General features: G+C 42.4%; 1 pseudogene; it reads left to right on the top strand.

Annotated features, from left to right (window-relative positions):
- Positions 1–8,905: 8,905 nt before the first annotated feature.
- On the top strand, positions 8,906–14,570 carry LOC120743466 (annotated as a pseudogene).
- Positions 14,571–14,841: the final 271 nt, after the last annotated feature.

The raw sequence follows: 14,841 nt of genomic DNA, 5'->3' as shown, positions 1-14,841 counted from the left end.
ACAGGCAAAAGGAGGTCAGGTACTAACAAGTTTGAACTAATTAAGTGGCTGGTAAATATAAATGCATTCAAAAAACCCTGTTTGAAAATGTCACTGTAATTTTTTTTTTCAGAATTTGAAATATCAGTGCAAGCCCCATGAATTTAGATAGTTTTCTAAAAATAAAATAACTGTACTTTGACTTGAGTTTTCCTATAATTTAGCTATTTTTATAGTAAATAAAGTTGTTTTTGCCTTCTTGGGTAGTACAAAAATGGGTTCTCAGTTTTTTCATTGCTAAGTACAGTCAGGGACTAGAAAGAGAGAGCAGATTTCTCCTGTTTTGGCTTCCCTTCATTGGCTTCCTGTTAAATCCAGAATTGATTTCAAAATCCTGCTCCTCACATACAAGGTCTTAAATAATCAGGCCCCATCTTATCTTAATGACCTTGTAGTACCATATCACCCTATTAGAGCACAGTCAAAGCCATGCTGTCAGCTTTGTGTTCCTACATGAATATCCCCCATGAAGAATCACATGTGAGTCCTCATTAGATTAGGGATTTATGCTGGTGTGTAGGACTGTAGGTTTATATTGTTAATTAACACACAATGAGTTTCAGGTCACTTTAAAGAGTAACAAGAAGGCAATGCAACAAGTAATTAAGTACTTTTAAGAAACAAGTTCTGTGTAATAGATTACTTTTTTTGAGTAACGACCCCAAATTGATCACAACAAAAAGAGGAAAACCAGCATGCATGAACATTTCACCACACAGCTTGAAATTAATTTGAATAAATATAAAGTCTTTGATATGCTGCTTGGTGGCGAGTCTCAAAGCGGGGCCAATGAGAATCGATAATGGAATCAGAATCATTAAATTCTTATCAATTCCCATCCCTACTTACTATGTATACAAACATTACAGATAATCCAGTTTATGTGAGTGAACTTCCAAAGCGGGTATAAATTAAGCAGTGCCCTTTCCAAAGCCCTTTTACTTGTTTACTTGATAAAATAGGCACTTGTATTGCTTGTTTGTATTTTATTTTTAGTTACATAAAATAGAGCAATCAATGTAATTATATTATTATATTTGCAGAGATGCACCATTTAATTCCAAAAAACACTTTACAATGTGTTTCTAGTTTAGCCATTCAGAGCAAACATGGTGATGATGAAGCTGCCCTGCAAGGTGCTTGATTGACATTAGAAGCAACTTAAGGTGCCCTGCCTATCCCAAGGATTTGATTTAGGATGTGGACGGGCTCAGGGTTGAGAGCCAATTAATCAGGCATAATTTAAACCAGTTTTTATGACAATATTATAGAGGTTTAGGTATAAAAATGAGTGCAAAACTTAATAAAAAAAAGATTTGGACACTGTGTTCCCTCAGTTTGCTCGTTAAGTCAGTACAGGCTTTCCAAACCTTTAACTCCCATCAATTTACTTTAATTCCAGTTCTAACAGAGTTGCCATGTTGCTTTAACACTCTCCACCTATAACAGCCTCAGCCACCCAGCAAGCTTCTACAATTGTTTAAATAAACGAACATATTTGTACACACCATATTTTAACTTATTTGACGTATTTGCATTCCTGATTTTTTTCACATTTTAATCTTGTTCCATGTGTTTCAGTTAAATATTTTGCAATATTTTACCTTTTTGCCTCCAGGTGCTTGCAAATACTACTGATGAATTCCGGCAAGTGCAGGCTGCCAAGTGTAGCTGTTTGCCTCAGCTATAAACATGCCAGGTGAGAAGCGTCCACATCTATTTACTGTGGAGGAGGCTGTAAAACCTTGTGAAAGGAATTCAATACAGGTCGATGAGTCAATGAAGCTCATTCTGACCGTCAGTGATGCTGAGGTGAGCTGTTGAAAATACCTTGAACGTTTCTATCGGTAAGCACTGTTGTTTTTTCCTGCTGTTAGCTGCCAGTTGGCAAATAAACTCCCGTACCATGTGAGGATGTAATCAAACTTTTTATCAATGGGAAGTGTGATTTTTAAGAAACTCAGAAAAACTTTAGCTGGCATAATGCTAACTTATTACTAGCTGTTGTTGTTATAGCTGTCTCACAGTACTGAGAATAAATAAGAGCCCTGATTTCAGTTCCGGTGAAGAACAAGAGGCTGAGGTGAATACGAGGGAGGTGAGATCGGTGGACGAGGCAGAAGAAGAAGAAGATTGATCATATTGGTCATATATAGTCTAAAAAAGACATTTGTAACATTTAAATTAAAGCCAACCTATAATTAACCTTTTTATATATTTTTCAAAGTTAAATGTGGGTGTTGTAGATTATTCATCACATTTCCCACAATATCGCAAAATGATGCTCTATTAGAGTACAGAGAATAACTCTATTAATAAATGAATGATGCTGTTTGTAGCACTGTTTGATATTGTAAAAGTGTGTGTTAACTGCACCAGACTTTCACTCGAGAAACTAAAATCCTGGGGTGATGAGCTGACCCTCGGACAACAACAGACCCGAGTTCACTGACAGTCTGAGGTTCATCCTCTCTTCGAGATCACAGTGAAGATTCCTCACTGGAGCATATCATTCTGAAACCCAGGCTGCAGCAAAAGAGAGCACAGCCATCATTAGTCATCCGTTCTTTCTTTATTTTCATGTTTTGTAGGTCTGTTTACGTTTGATGGCAGATTGGATCCCTGTGGGCTCCAATGTCTGTCAAATATGTCGAGAGCTGTTTCTTCTAACTGGAAGACTTCTTTTTGGTTACACCTGTAAATGTCATCAGCTCCCCATCTGCTCTCATGCAGCATCATATTTCTCACATCTGTAACAGTCAGCATTATGCAGGCATTTAATAGTTTTGGTCATGTGATGCAAAATGCTATATTTCTAAACAAAGTTCACACTGTCCATGAAGACTGATTGCCATCCTAATTAGATAAGACACCATCTTTCAAAGATAATCACAATGATAACAACAAACAACATATGCTTAAATTTGCCACTTCCTGTACATTTCCCGTGTCTGTGTACACATTTTCTAATTTAGACAGAACACACACACTCAAACACGAACAAAAGTAATGCTGTTTGGATAATCGATATCAGGGCTGGGCTATATGGAAATAAAATCTCATCACAATGTTTTTTTATTATTATATTATTATTATTATTATTATTATTATTATTATATTATTAATTCAATCACAGCTTAATGTTCCTTTTTTGTCCTATAATTTTAAGTATCGTTCATTTCTGTCAGCACCTGCACAACATGATACAACTGCTTTTAAAGGAAATAACAGCGGTATATGTAATGAACTTAAATCCTAATTTTGACCATTCAAAGGCTTCACATGTTACAGACAAACACAAGTAAAACGGAAAACCAAATGATTTGTCAGTTCCAGATCAATAACACATACATGTGTTGTATTTGATACAACACACACTAAAACCAGGCAAGCTGTTTATTCTTTTATCATTTTACTCACGAGATCAGCTTTCATTGAAAATTACATCTGTTGTCACTTTAGCTGAAGTGGTTACAGCTAAACTGAGACAAGGTGATTCCAGAACATGTGGTTTATTTGCATAGCTTTTCCAGCACAATATGTGATTTTAGACACAAACACTACTTAGCCGTGTGCTGCTGAGACTAAACAAAATCTGACTTAGGAATAACAACAGGCCTGGCCAGAGTATGGACAGTAACAAAAGCAACCACCACTGTGAAAGGGTCCTCATTTCTGGATCAGGTAATAGGACAGGTTATTACAGCACTTGGTAATATAGCCAAAGGTTGCCTACTCTACATCAACCCAGTGTTGCCAACTCCTCAGTAAGGAAAATCGCTATTGGCTGTCCTAAAAGTCGCTAGAAGTCGCTAAATGACGTCATCACCTAATTTGCATAATTGGTCATGCTAATATAATTGTAACCTATGTTGTTGGAGAGAGAAATAACATCGTGGAAGAGACATAAAGTGAGTAAAAAACATCCTAAATGCAGTTAGAGTTTATTTAGAACTACGAATTAAATTTATTTTAGCAATTATTGTTTTTTGTAATATCACAATTCCAACCCTGCTCCTTTATCCGGGCTTGGACCGGCAAAAGTGACCCGAAATAGGCACTCTGGTGGAGTTAATTTGTGTGTGTGTTTGTTTATAAGTAGTTTTAAACCTGATCCACAAAACAGCATAACAGTAAAAGAAGAACTGACTGTGTTACAGTCAGTGCGGGAGCAGCGGCTTCGCTCATACGCGATTCATTTACAGTTTGGGCGCACAGGTGTGAACGTCTCCTGCAGCTGGGGGAGGACTATCCTCCGCCTGTGAGCGCTTTGGCACGGGCGAGGTACCCACGGCAGCACCGCTGCTTGTTGAGAGTAAAAGCGATACGCGCTTTCAAGTCAAAGAGTCGTCATAAATAAGTCTCCAATAATACCAGAAAAAGTCGCCAGTCGCTTTTTAGAAAAAAAGTCGCTAAGGGGTCTGAAAACTCACTAAATATAGCGACAAAGTCGCTAAGTTGGCAACACTGCATCAACCTCTGAGGGCACCGGCTTTACTTCATTGCACAGGGATTTGATATTGGTCCCTTCACCTCCACCACATAACCAGCAAAGAATTGTCAATTTCTGCATTTCTTGCAGTTTTGGACCTACAGCACTGACAGCACCTCTTCTTCAACAGGCATGACCACCAGTTTTACAGGGTTGTGCTTGCCTTGCTTCTTGAACGCGTAGAGTTCCTTAGCAGTTCCTTCGAGTGATAGAAATGGGTATTTAAATTAAATCCGATGTGCTCTCCTTAATGCTGTATGCCGGCAGTGATACAGTGTGCAGGTAGAATGCTGACTGGTTAAGAGCCAAAAAACTAATTGGTTGAAAAAGGAGTGAAAGGAGGAAGACGTGTGATGCAGTAACGAGAGATCCAAGATGCTGTTGGTTTGTTATGATTCTGGTCTAGGCTAAAGGAACAGCAACAGCACAAACACAAGCAAGAGTAGCCAAAAGACTGGTTGGTCCACATATTTTGTGACAGTGCCCCTGGTGGTAGCACATAGCAGCAACATCTAGATGATTATCTGCAAAACTTTGCGTGGAACATCTCACTAGCAATACAGAACCATACTAGTTCCTTTTATGAAATCCTTGGATCCTTTACATAACAAAGTTTTGCGTCTGACGCTCTTTGGGATTTTGCATTTTTGTTCGAGCTCAACGTCATATTTTATAACAAATACACAAAAACCTTAATAATAATTAGGATTATTTGACAGGTAATATAAACATCATAAATGCTTCATGAGGTCAGTTTACAATAAGAACCCGTGACATGGAAGAATGATGAATTAGAAAAGGGAAAGCAGAGTCACATTTGCATGAAATGTATGATCCAAATAATTTCAGATATGTATTTTTTTAATGGCACATAAAAATGGCAGTCTAATTTGAAAATTATAAATTTTTTGTCAGCTGGATTATTATCCAGCTGAGATATGATTACGGTGCCTCGGCGTTATTGTTTTATTCTTTGTGGAGAGCGCTGTAATGACAGAAAATGCAAGTGGGGTGGGGAGGTGAGTGTGCTTGCAAATACACTATACAGTAGAGTTCTATTAATCACTGTGGATTATGTGAAAATGAATTATACTGTGTTGTCTCTGTGCTTGGCAGCAATCAAACCCTGGGAGTTTCCTTGCCACCTGCATTAGTACACTTGAATGGCAAGCCCACTGCCGCCATCAATAACACAATAGTTTAGCCTCAGATAAAAATGATAAATGCAGTTGCTCTCCTTCAGACCCTGATTCAGCCGGCCATTTATTTTAATATTTCAGCAACTACCAGGCTCTATCGTTAATCACTGCTAGACTGCAGATAGGCAGGGAGGAATCAGAGAGTGGGAGAGTGGAGGAGCTGAGATGGGGTGACAGACGAGGGAGGCGGAGGGCGGATGAGGAGGAATGGGTTCGGGGAATGCCACTTCTCATTGGGGAAGCTGTTGCTCATCTGTCCCCGGCTTGTTGGGGCATGGCTAAAGGCTTCTGCTCAGTCAAACTCCTCTCCTGTACGCATGACATTTCAATTACACAGTGAGCTCTCATAGCTCTCTCTTCAGCCAGATAAGCCAAGACACCAAATGCCACACACAGCATGGACACACACACTTGCACACATGGTGCGAGCACATCCTGCAGAGCTTGTTTGAATGAATGTCATTCACACTTGTGACAGGTGAGTGTACTGTATGAAGACATTACCTCACAGCTGCCTCAAATAGATCTTTGAGTAACGACTTCATTTATTTCAATTACTTTTTATATGAAATCTATGCATAGCCGAACAAATAGAGCAGTCAGACTAATAATAGGTATAGTCTGCAGGAAAGGATGGATGTCCGCATAATGAGGCTGTAGGAAAAGACAGGGCAGGACAGATTATGATGGTGGGGTGAAGTTCAGAGAATACAAGTGTTGAGATGAGTGTATCGCTGCTTCCGGATCCAATTTAATCTGTTTCATAACCTGCTAGTATTACACAAGCAAGCAATAATGCATGATGAGATGTGCAGATAGAAGAAGACGATGTGTGCGTGGGAAGCTTAGGTGAAAACTGTCACAAAATGAAGCTAACCATTTCTGTGCGGTTAATGGTAGGTGCAGTGTGTTCACACACAAAACAATCCCCATCCAGATGATATTCGCTTTAATTCTGTTCAGTTTCTTTTAACCTGACTTTTACCTGAAGGCATGGACTCTTCATCAGGCACCATTTTTGATTTAATGGCCAAGTCATCACATCACCGTTATCAGGGAATGCTGCTACCATCACTGCATGCCAAAGTAGCATGCTTATGAATGCCAGGACACAAGCTTTCTGAGCAGAATATTCACTGGAGTGCTGGGTTTCTTTTTGTGCCCAAGGCAGACTAAAGGCAATAAACAAAACCAATAAAATATTATTTCTTTTCTTGGTATTAAACAGCTTGCTGTCAATCAGGTCTTCTGATCTGAGCCTATGAACGAAGGGGGGAAATGTGGGTTTTTAAAGTTAACAGTTCATTCATAACTTTTTATGTAGTTTGGACATTGTTACAAAGTTCCACATTGTTTCATCATAAACCAGTTGGTCTCATGGCAGGATACACTTGGTTCCCATATATATATAACTGCAAAGAAAATTTGATTCTACTATTGCTCTTTGATCTATTTCTGATGCTCACATGCGGACTGTCTGCAGCTAAACTGACATGATGCCTCTTTGTCATAACCATGTTATGTTTGTATTAATTTGTGCGACAGCAGCGCTTTCATTGATCAGACAAGATGAGTCAGCCTGGAAATTGCTACATTTTAACAATCTAAGTTTATATATCTATAATTAAGTTTGCATAGAATGTATGGAAGAAGAAAAAGACCTTCATGGCCTTCAGGCTCATCCTGAGCTTGGGAATTAGTTACATACAACTATATATATTTATTCTTTTTGTTTTTTATTTGCTTTGCTTTTCTGGGTGTTCATAATTTTCTTGAATCAATCTATGCAAGACAAAGATTTAACAATGTTAATATTAGATTCACACTCTTTACATTTTACTTTAGCAACAAGCTACTTTAAAAGCATAACACATACTTGACCCCTTAATTGACCTCTAACTCCTTCAATTATCTATGATAATTGAATATGTCACACAGTGGAAATCTGTATTTATCTTGTACATTGGTTTTATTCTAATTTTTAGTGTCTATTTATGAGTGCATTTTTTATTTGCATGATTTTATTTAGGGCTGGGTATCGTCACTGATTTCTAGAATCGATTCAATTCAAGGTCCCGAATCGATTTGATCCGCGATTCGATTTAATTCGATTCGATTCGATTTAAATCTGGGAAATTTTGACAGTCAGAAATATTATAATTCAGATCAGTACATTTACATATTTTTGTATCAATAAAAAGGAAGCTGACACACGCAAGACTTTATCACAGGTGTAAGCGTCACAGCAGATGCTTTTGTGTCAAAATAGCTGAAGATAAAACACAGAAAAACATGAAGGTGATTTTCCTGGCCTGGGATTTTATAAAAATATTTTGCAGTACATCAAAAACGAAAGAAAACCATAAATCAACATATGAACATCACCTCTGACGTTACAGCGGTTTTATTAGAGACATGGCTAAGCGTTTTGCATTTTGAATAATTTTAAAAAGTTTAAATTTGTTCAGTATTGAACGGCAGAAATGAGGTTTTCTTTTCGGAAGAATGTAAAAGGGAAAAAAACAGCGGCTGACAGCGCTGTAAACAACAGTAGACTTGTGCGTAACAAGCAAGCGAATAATGAAGAAAGGGAAACTGTTCTTGAAGTACAGAGAGAGAGAGAGAGAGAGAGAGAGAGAGAGAGAGAGCTGTGCATCATGGTGGAAGCAAAACAGTAAAAGTCAGAGTGAATTCATGACGATGTTTATGTGAAGCGTTTGGATCTTCTTTTGCTGCTGGTTCAGTCAATATTGTTTGGAGAGAGATCAAACTAACAGCTTTAGAATCAGCGCATAAAGGGCGTGAACACAAAGCGCGGACCCGCCGACAGATCAGAATCAGCGAGCTGTCGGCTTTCAACCCCGACCGTGAGAAAGGCGACATCTAACTGATTCTGATCCGCGGGTCGCGCTGTGTGTTTTAAGTCTATGTGCAGAATCCGTGTTCCTGCTCTCATTTACTGTCTTAACTGTTTGGTGGTTCTTGAAATTTTGTGAGATGTCACCTGAGATTCTGGCATTTTGGGCAAAATAAATTTATATTAAAAAAATCGATTCAGGATTTTAATGAATCGATTTTACGTTATCCAAGCCAGAATCGATTTTAATCGATGAATCGATTATAAAAGCCCAGCCCTAATTTTATTGTTTCTATTGCATGTTTGTATGTTGATATTTATATTGCATGTATTTAATCCACTGTGGACTGGCTGCACATGGGACAAATTAGCTGATAGGGATCACCTGCTGAGGCATGGGTGTGTCCAGAGGTGGCCTATCAGCTGTGCAAAGACCTTTCAAAAGCAGGCTAGCTGAGCACTGGGAGGGGAAAGGCCCCAGATATGAGGAGGAATGTGCGGAGGCCATGTGAAAAGAGGGACCCGCAGCCTGATTGTGGGGGTGCGACGCCTAACCTGGAGACAGATCGGCCGACGTGACGTGACGACCCAGTCCTGACAGCAAGGAACGGCGACAGTAGGAGACAACGCGTGTGATTGGCAGCAGAGGAGGGGTATACCTCTGCCTGCATTTGTGAGTAGGGTCTCCACTGTCGTTTACTGGGTTCAGCCGGGTTGGCAGAGGGTCGCCATGGCTATAAGCCAGGGCCGCTTCTGGGACCATTGTTCTGGCCCCTATTTGTTATTTTACAGGGCACCAACGCAAAGGGAGCTGTGGTGGCATCGCATGAGGGACTCGGGTGCAGAACGCAAGCTGGGCAGGGATGTAATGGGACCATTGGAAGGACAAGAGGATAGGAGGCTCCTCCTCGTCTGCCGAAGACAAGGTTGGCGTAGACTCCACTCTAAAGAAGGAATTCCTGGCCTGTTGGATGGCTCAAACCCCGAGTATTTACGTCCTTTAACTCGAGCCTCTGCCAAAAATGATGCTTCCACCCCGCTGAACATGGCGCTTTTTAATGCCCGATCATTGACTAATAAATCGTTCGTGCTTAACGATTTTATATCTTCTAAAAAACTGGACTTCTTATTTCTGACCGAGACCTGGCAGCGGGACTTGGACTATTCGTCTCTCATTGAAATGTGCCTGAACGGCTATTCCGTCATCAGCCAGCCTCGGGGATCTGGTCGTGGAGGAGGTCTCGCGGTGGCATTTCAGGGCCGTTTCAACTGCCGTTCAGTGAAAGTTGGACACTTTCTTTCCTTTGAATTACAGCTTATTAAAATCTGAAGTAAGGATCCTTTTTATTGTGCTGTGGTGTATCGTCCACCCGGCCCAAATAGCTTGTTTTTATCGGAGTTTAGCGACTTCCTGTCCTCTACTATGAGGTTGTCCAGACTGCTTTTAGTTGGGGATTTTAACATACATGTTGATGATGACTCCGACCTCTTTGCCAGAGGTTTTATCAACATTATGGATTCTTTTCATTTTACCCAGCATGTGTCCGGCCCCACACATAACAAAGGACACACACTGGACCTTGTTTTTACTTTGGGTTTGAATATTGATTCTATTTGTTCTGAGGACATCTCTGATCATCACTGTATTTGTTATGTTGTGGCAGGGATTTGTCCACCAGGGGGCAACAGTGGTTGGGGAGCTTTCAGTCTGTGGGGCGCATGCCCCGGTTCTCTTAATAAAGAAGCAACTGTGAGCTAAACATGGTCTCCGTGGTTCCTTGGTCTTAGGATATCACATATGGCGACGAGGGTAAAAGCCAGGTTTTGCTGTGAAGTTACACCGTGCTAAGTGACTTATGAACTGAGGTTGGCAAGTGGTACAGCGCTAGCATCTGTGGGAAGTGGAGCGTAACCCTCGGTGTGGAATAATGGCTACCACTTTGGGCTCGGTGGCACCGTTCGACAGCGAGCTGCAATCCTGGGAGGAATATTGTGAGATTTTGGATTACTTCTTTGTGGCGAATGATATTAAGGAGGAGGAGAAGAAGCGAGCGGTACTGTTGAGTTGCATGGGCGCACAGACCTATGCCCTGATTAGGAACCTACTCAGTCCGGTGAAGCCAGGGGATCGTTCTTATGCTGAGTTGGTAGGATTGTTGAACAGTCATTTTCACCCTAAGCCGAGTGAAATTGTGCAGCGGTGGAAGTTTAACACACGGAATAGAAGGCCGGAGGAAAGTGTGGGCGATTATGTAGCGGAGCTGAGGAAGCTCGCACAGGACTGTAACTTTGGAGACTCCCTGCCGGTGATGCTGCGGGATCGTTTAGTATGTGGAATAAGCGACGACAGAATACAGCGCAGATTGTTAGCAGAGGATTCGCTAACATTTGAAAAGGCGCTGAAGTTTGCTCAAGCAATGGAGGCTGCTAACAGAGACATTGTGGAGTTGAAGAACATGACAGAACAGTCGCGATTCACTAAAGGATTAGGAGCCGTGAACAAGATGGAGGACGGCGGCTCGACGTCACAACAGGTTGTCAGGAAGTGCTACAGATGTGGAGGGCTAAATCATGTGGCCAAGGACTGCAGGTTTGTTTCAGAAAAATGCCACAACTGTGGAAAGGTGGGACAAATAAAAAGGGTCTGCCGAATGAAAATGGAACAAAAAGGAGGGCGTGGCAGACAAGGTAAACAAGCCCATTTCTTGGAAGAGGAGAATGTGGAGAGTGAGGAAGAAGGAGCTGAAATGCACCACATAAAGGCAAGTGTGACTATGTATAATGTGCATGAGGAGATTAGCATCCCAAGGGAAGAACCCATCAGACAGAAGCCGAAAGTAAACGGACAGAATGTAACATTTGAAGTAGACACAGGCTGTGGTTACACTATCATGTCGAAGGAGTCATTTAGAAAACTTTTTGAAGGCAGTAAGGCGCCCAAAGTAAGCAAGTGTGGAATCAAACTGAGAACATATGGAGGCCACAAGGTACCTGTATGGGGAGCAGCCCAAGTGCAGGTGGAATTCAGAGACAGTAAGAAAACACTGGATGTGGTGGTGGTTGAAGGGGCTGGAACTAGTTTGATGGGTCGGGGATGGATTAAGGCCCTCCAATTAGACTGGCAACCTGTACATAAGATAGAAGGCGGAGATGAGGCCTTACAGCGGATACTGGCCAGACATGAAACAGTGTTTAAGGATGAGTTGGGAACGCTGAAGGGGTTTGCAGCAAAGATACATGTAGCCAGTGATGCCAAACCGTGCTTCTATAAGCCCCGATCAGTTCCGTTTGCTATGAAAAAGAAAGTGGAGCAGGAATTGGAGAGACTGTTGGAGGAGAAGATCATCCAACCAGTGAAATTCTCAGAGTGGGCCGCACCCATTGTACCCATACTAAAGCCAGACTCCAGCGCCAGAATCTGTGGTGACTACAAACTGACTGTTAACAAGGTGTCGCCTGTAGAACAATACCCCATTCCACGAATGGAGGACATGATAGCGGGGCTGGCGGGAGGAGAAAAATACACCAAGTTAGATATGAGTCACGCATATCAACAGGTTGTACTTGATGAGGAATCTAGAAAGTATGTCACAGTGAACACACACAAGGGTTTGTTTACATACACCAGGTTGCCATTTGGTGTGAGTTCAAGTCCTGCCATTTTTCAGCGCACCATGGAGAGTGTGTTGCAAGGTCTGACCAATGTCGCAGTGTATCTGGATGACATCATCCTGACGGGAAAGAATGACAAAGAACATCTTCAAACACTGGCTGGAGTGCTGCAGCGCTTGGAGGAGGCGGGCCTGTGCTTAAAAAGGAGCAAATGTCAATTCATGGAGAAGGAAGTGACATTTTTAGGACATCGGGTGGATAAGACCGGTTTACATCCAGTGCCGGCAAAAGTGAAAGCAGTGCAGGAGGCGCCACCCCCAAAATCAGTAACAGAGCTCAAAGCTTATTTGGGGTTGTTGAACTTCTATAATAAGTTCTTGCCAAACTTGTCCACACTGTTGGCCCCACTGCACAAGCTTCTGAGAAAGGGGGAACCATGGTGTTGGGGACCAGCACAGGAGAAGGTTTTCGGCAAATCAAAGGAACTGTTGCAGTCAAGCATTGTATTGGTACACTATGATGAGCAAAAGGATTTAATTCTTTCTTGCGATGCGTCCCCCTATGGAGTGGGAGCAGTACTAGCTCACCGCATGCCAGATGGTCAGGAAAAACCCATTGGGTTTGCATCGCGTACCCTGAATACAGCAGAAAAGAACTACTCACAGCTGGATAAAGAAGGATTGGCTGTGATATTTGGTGTACAGTATTTTCATAAGTACCTGTACGACAGGAAGTTCATGATTATCACGGATCATAAGCCATTGATAAGTTTGTTCCATGAGTTGAAGGCCGTCCCTCAGATGGCGTCACAGAGGATCATGCGATGGGCAGTGTTATTATGCCTATGAGCCTATGAGCCTATGAGTATGTCATTAAATACAGAGAAGGCAAAAATAACAGTAATGCTGATGGTCTGAGTCGTCTCCCTCTTCCAGAGAACCTCCCTAAAGAGGTGGCAGCTGAGGACCAAGTGTTGATGGTAGATCAGGACCAGGAGGGCGTGATGACATCTGAGCAGCTGCAAAGATGGACAACCAAAGATCCCATACTCTCCAGAGTGCGTGAGTATGCTATGAGAGGATGGCCCACTACGCAGCATCCTAATTTTCAGCCCTACAGACAGAGACAACAGGAGCTGAGTGTGCAGGATGGGTGTGTGCTGTGGGGGGCGAGGGTGGTCATACCAGAACGAGGTCGACACCCCCTTTTGGAACAGCTACATCAGTCACACCCAGGAATGAGCCGCATGAAGGGCCTGGCCAGAAGCTACATGTGGTGGCCGCATATGGAGAATGACATTGAAGACAAGGTGAGGTCCTGCAGTACATGTCAAGAACATAGACACAGGCCACAAGAGGCACCGCTACACCCCTGGGAGTGGCCAGAAAAGCCCTGGAGAAGGATACATATCGATTATGCGGGCCCGTTTTTGGGTAAAATGTTCTTAGTAATAGTGGACGCCCACTCCAAATGGTTAGATGTGTATCCAGTTCCATCCGCTACAGCAGCTGCAACCATAGACTGCCTGAGAAACTGTTTCAGCACGCACGGCCTTCCTGAGATGGTGGTCTCAGATAATGCCCAGTGTTTTGTAAGTGCACAAACTAAAGAGTTCATGGCAAAGAACGGAATCACTCACGTCACCTCCGCTCCATATCACCCCGCCTCCAATGGGTTAGCAGAAAGAGCAGTGCAAACGTTCAAAGAACTCATGAAAAAGAGTACTGGAGACACACTGGCAACCAAGTTAAACAGGGCTCTGTTTAGTTACAGAATCACACCACAGTCCACAACAGGGAAGTCTCCCGCTGAGTTGATGATGGGCCGGAAGTTGAGGTGTACTCTTGATCTCATACACCCTGACTTGAAACAAAAAGTGACAGCAAAACAAGATAGCCAAAGACTGTATCATGATAGACATGCCAAGGAGCGCATGTTTGTTATTGGAGACACAGTATATACCAGAAACTATGGCAGAGGACCCAAATGGATACCAGGACTTATACAGGAGATGACGGGGCCTGTTTCCTATTTGGTGATGCTGGGCAATGGGACAGTGGTGAGGCATCACGTCGATCAGCTGTTTGCCCGCCTGGAGCCGTGCCTGGCAGCAGGAATGCCTGAAGGCCACCCAGGCGAGCCCCCAAAGGCAGCCCCAAACATCAGCGCTGAGACAGGAGACGAGGATGAGAGACACATAGAGGTGCAAGTTACAACAGTGGTGAAGCCACATATGGAGAGTAGTGATTCGCTGGAATCACCTGCCACTGGGTTACGGCGATCGCAAAGGACCAAGAGAAAGCCAGAGCACCTGAGAGACTTTGTGCCGTGATTACGGTGAACTGTTATAGGTTAATCTAAGACTGTTGGACTAAAGGTTCACTATTACGGAGTGAAATTTCAATAAAGGCTGGGGAAGGGGTTGTTGCATTTTTTATAAAGGTGAAGTTTTTGGTTATGGGTATTTTCTGTAGTGATTAAAACTACAGAGTAGTTCCAGTTTAAGGGGGGAGGAATGTTATGTTGTGGCAGGGATTTGTCCACCAGGGGGCAACAGTGGTTGGGGAGCTTTCAGTCTGTGGGGCGCATGCCCCGGTTCTCTTAATAAAGAAGCAACTGTGAGCTAAACATGGTCTCCGTGG

This window comes from Simochromis diagramma, unplaced genomic scaffold (genome assembly GCF_900408965.1).
Source record: "Simochromis diagramma unplaced genomic scaffold, fSimDia1.1 OVJJ01000715.1, whole genome shotgun sequence".
In the NCBI taxonomy this organism is placed as follows: Eukaryota; Metazoa; Chordata; class Actinopteri; order Cichliformes; family Cichlidae; genus Simochromis; species Simochromis diagramma.
Note: the sequence above shows the minus strand (reverse complement) of the source record. Positions and strands in the feature narration are given on the sequence as shown.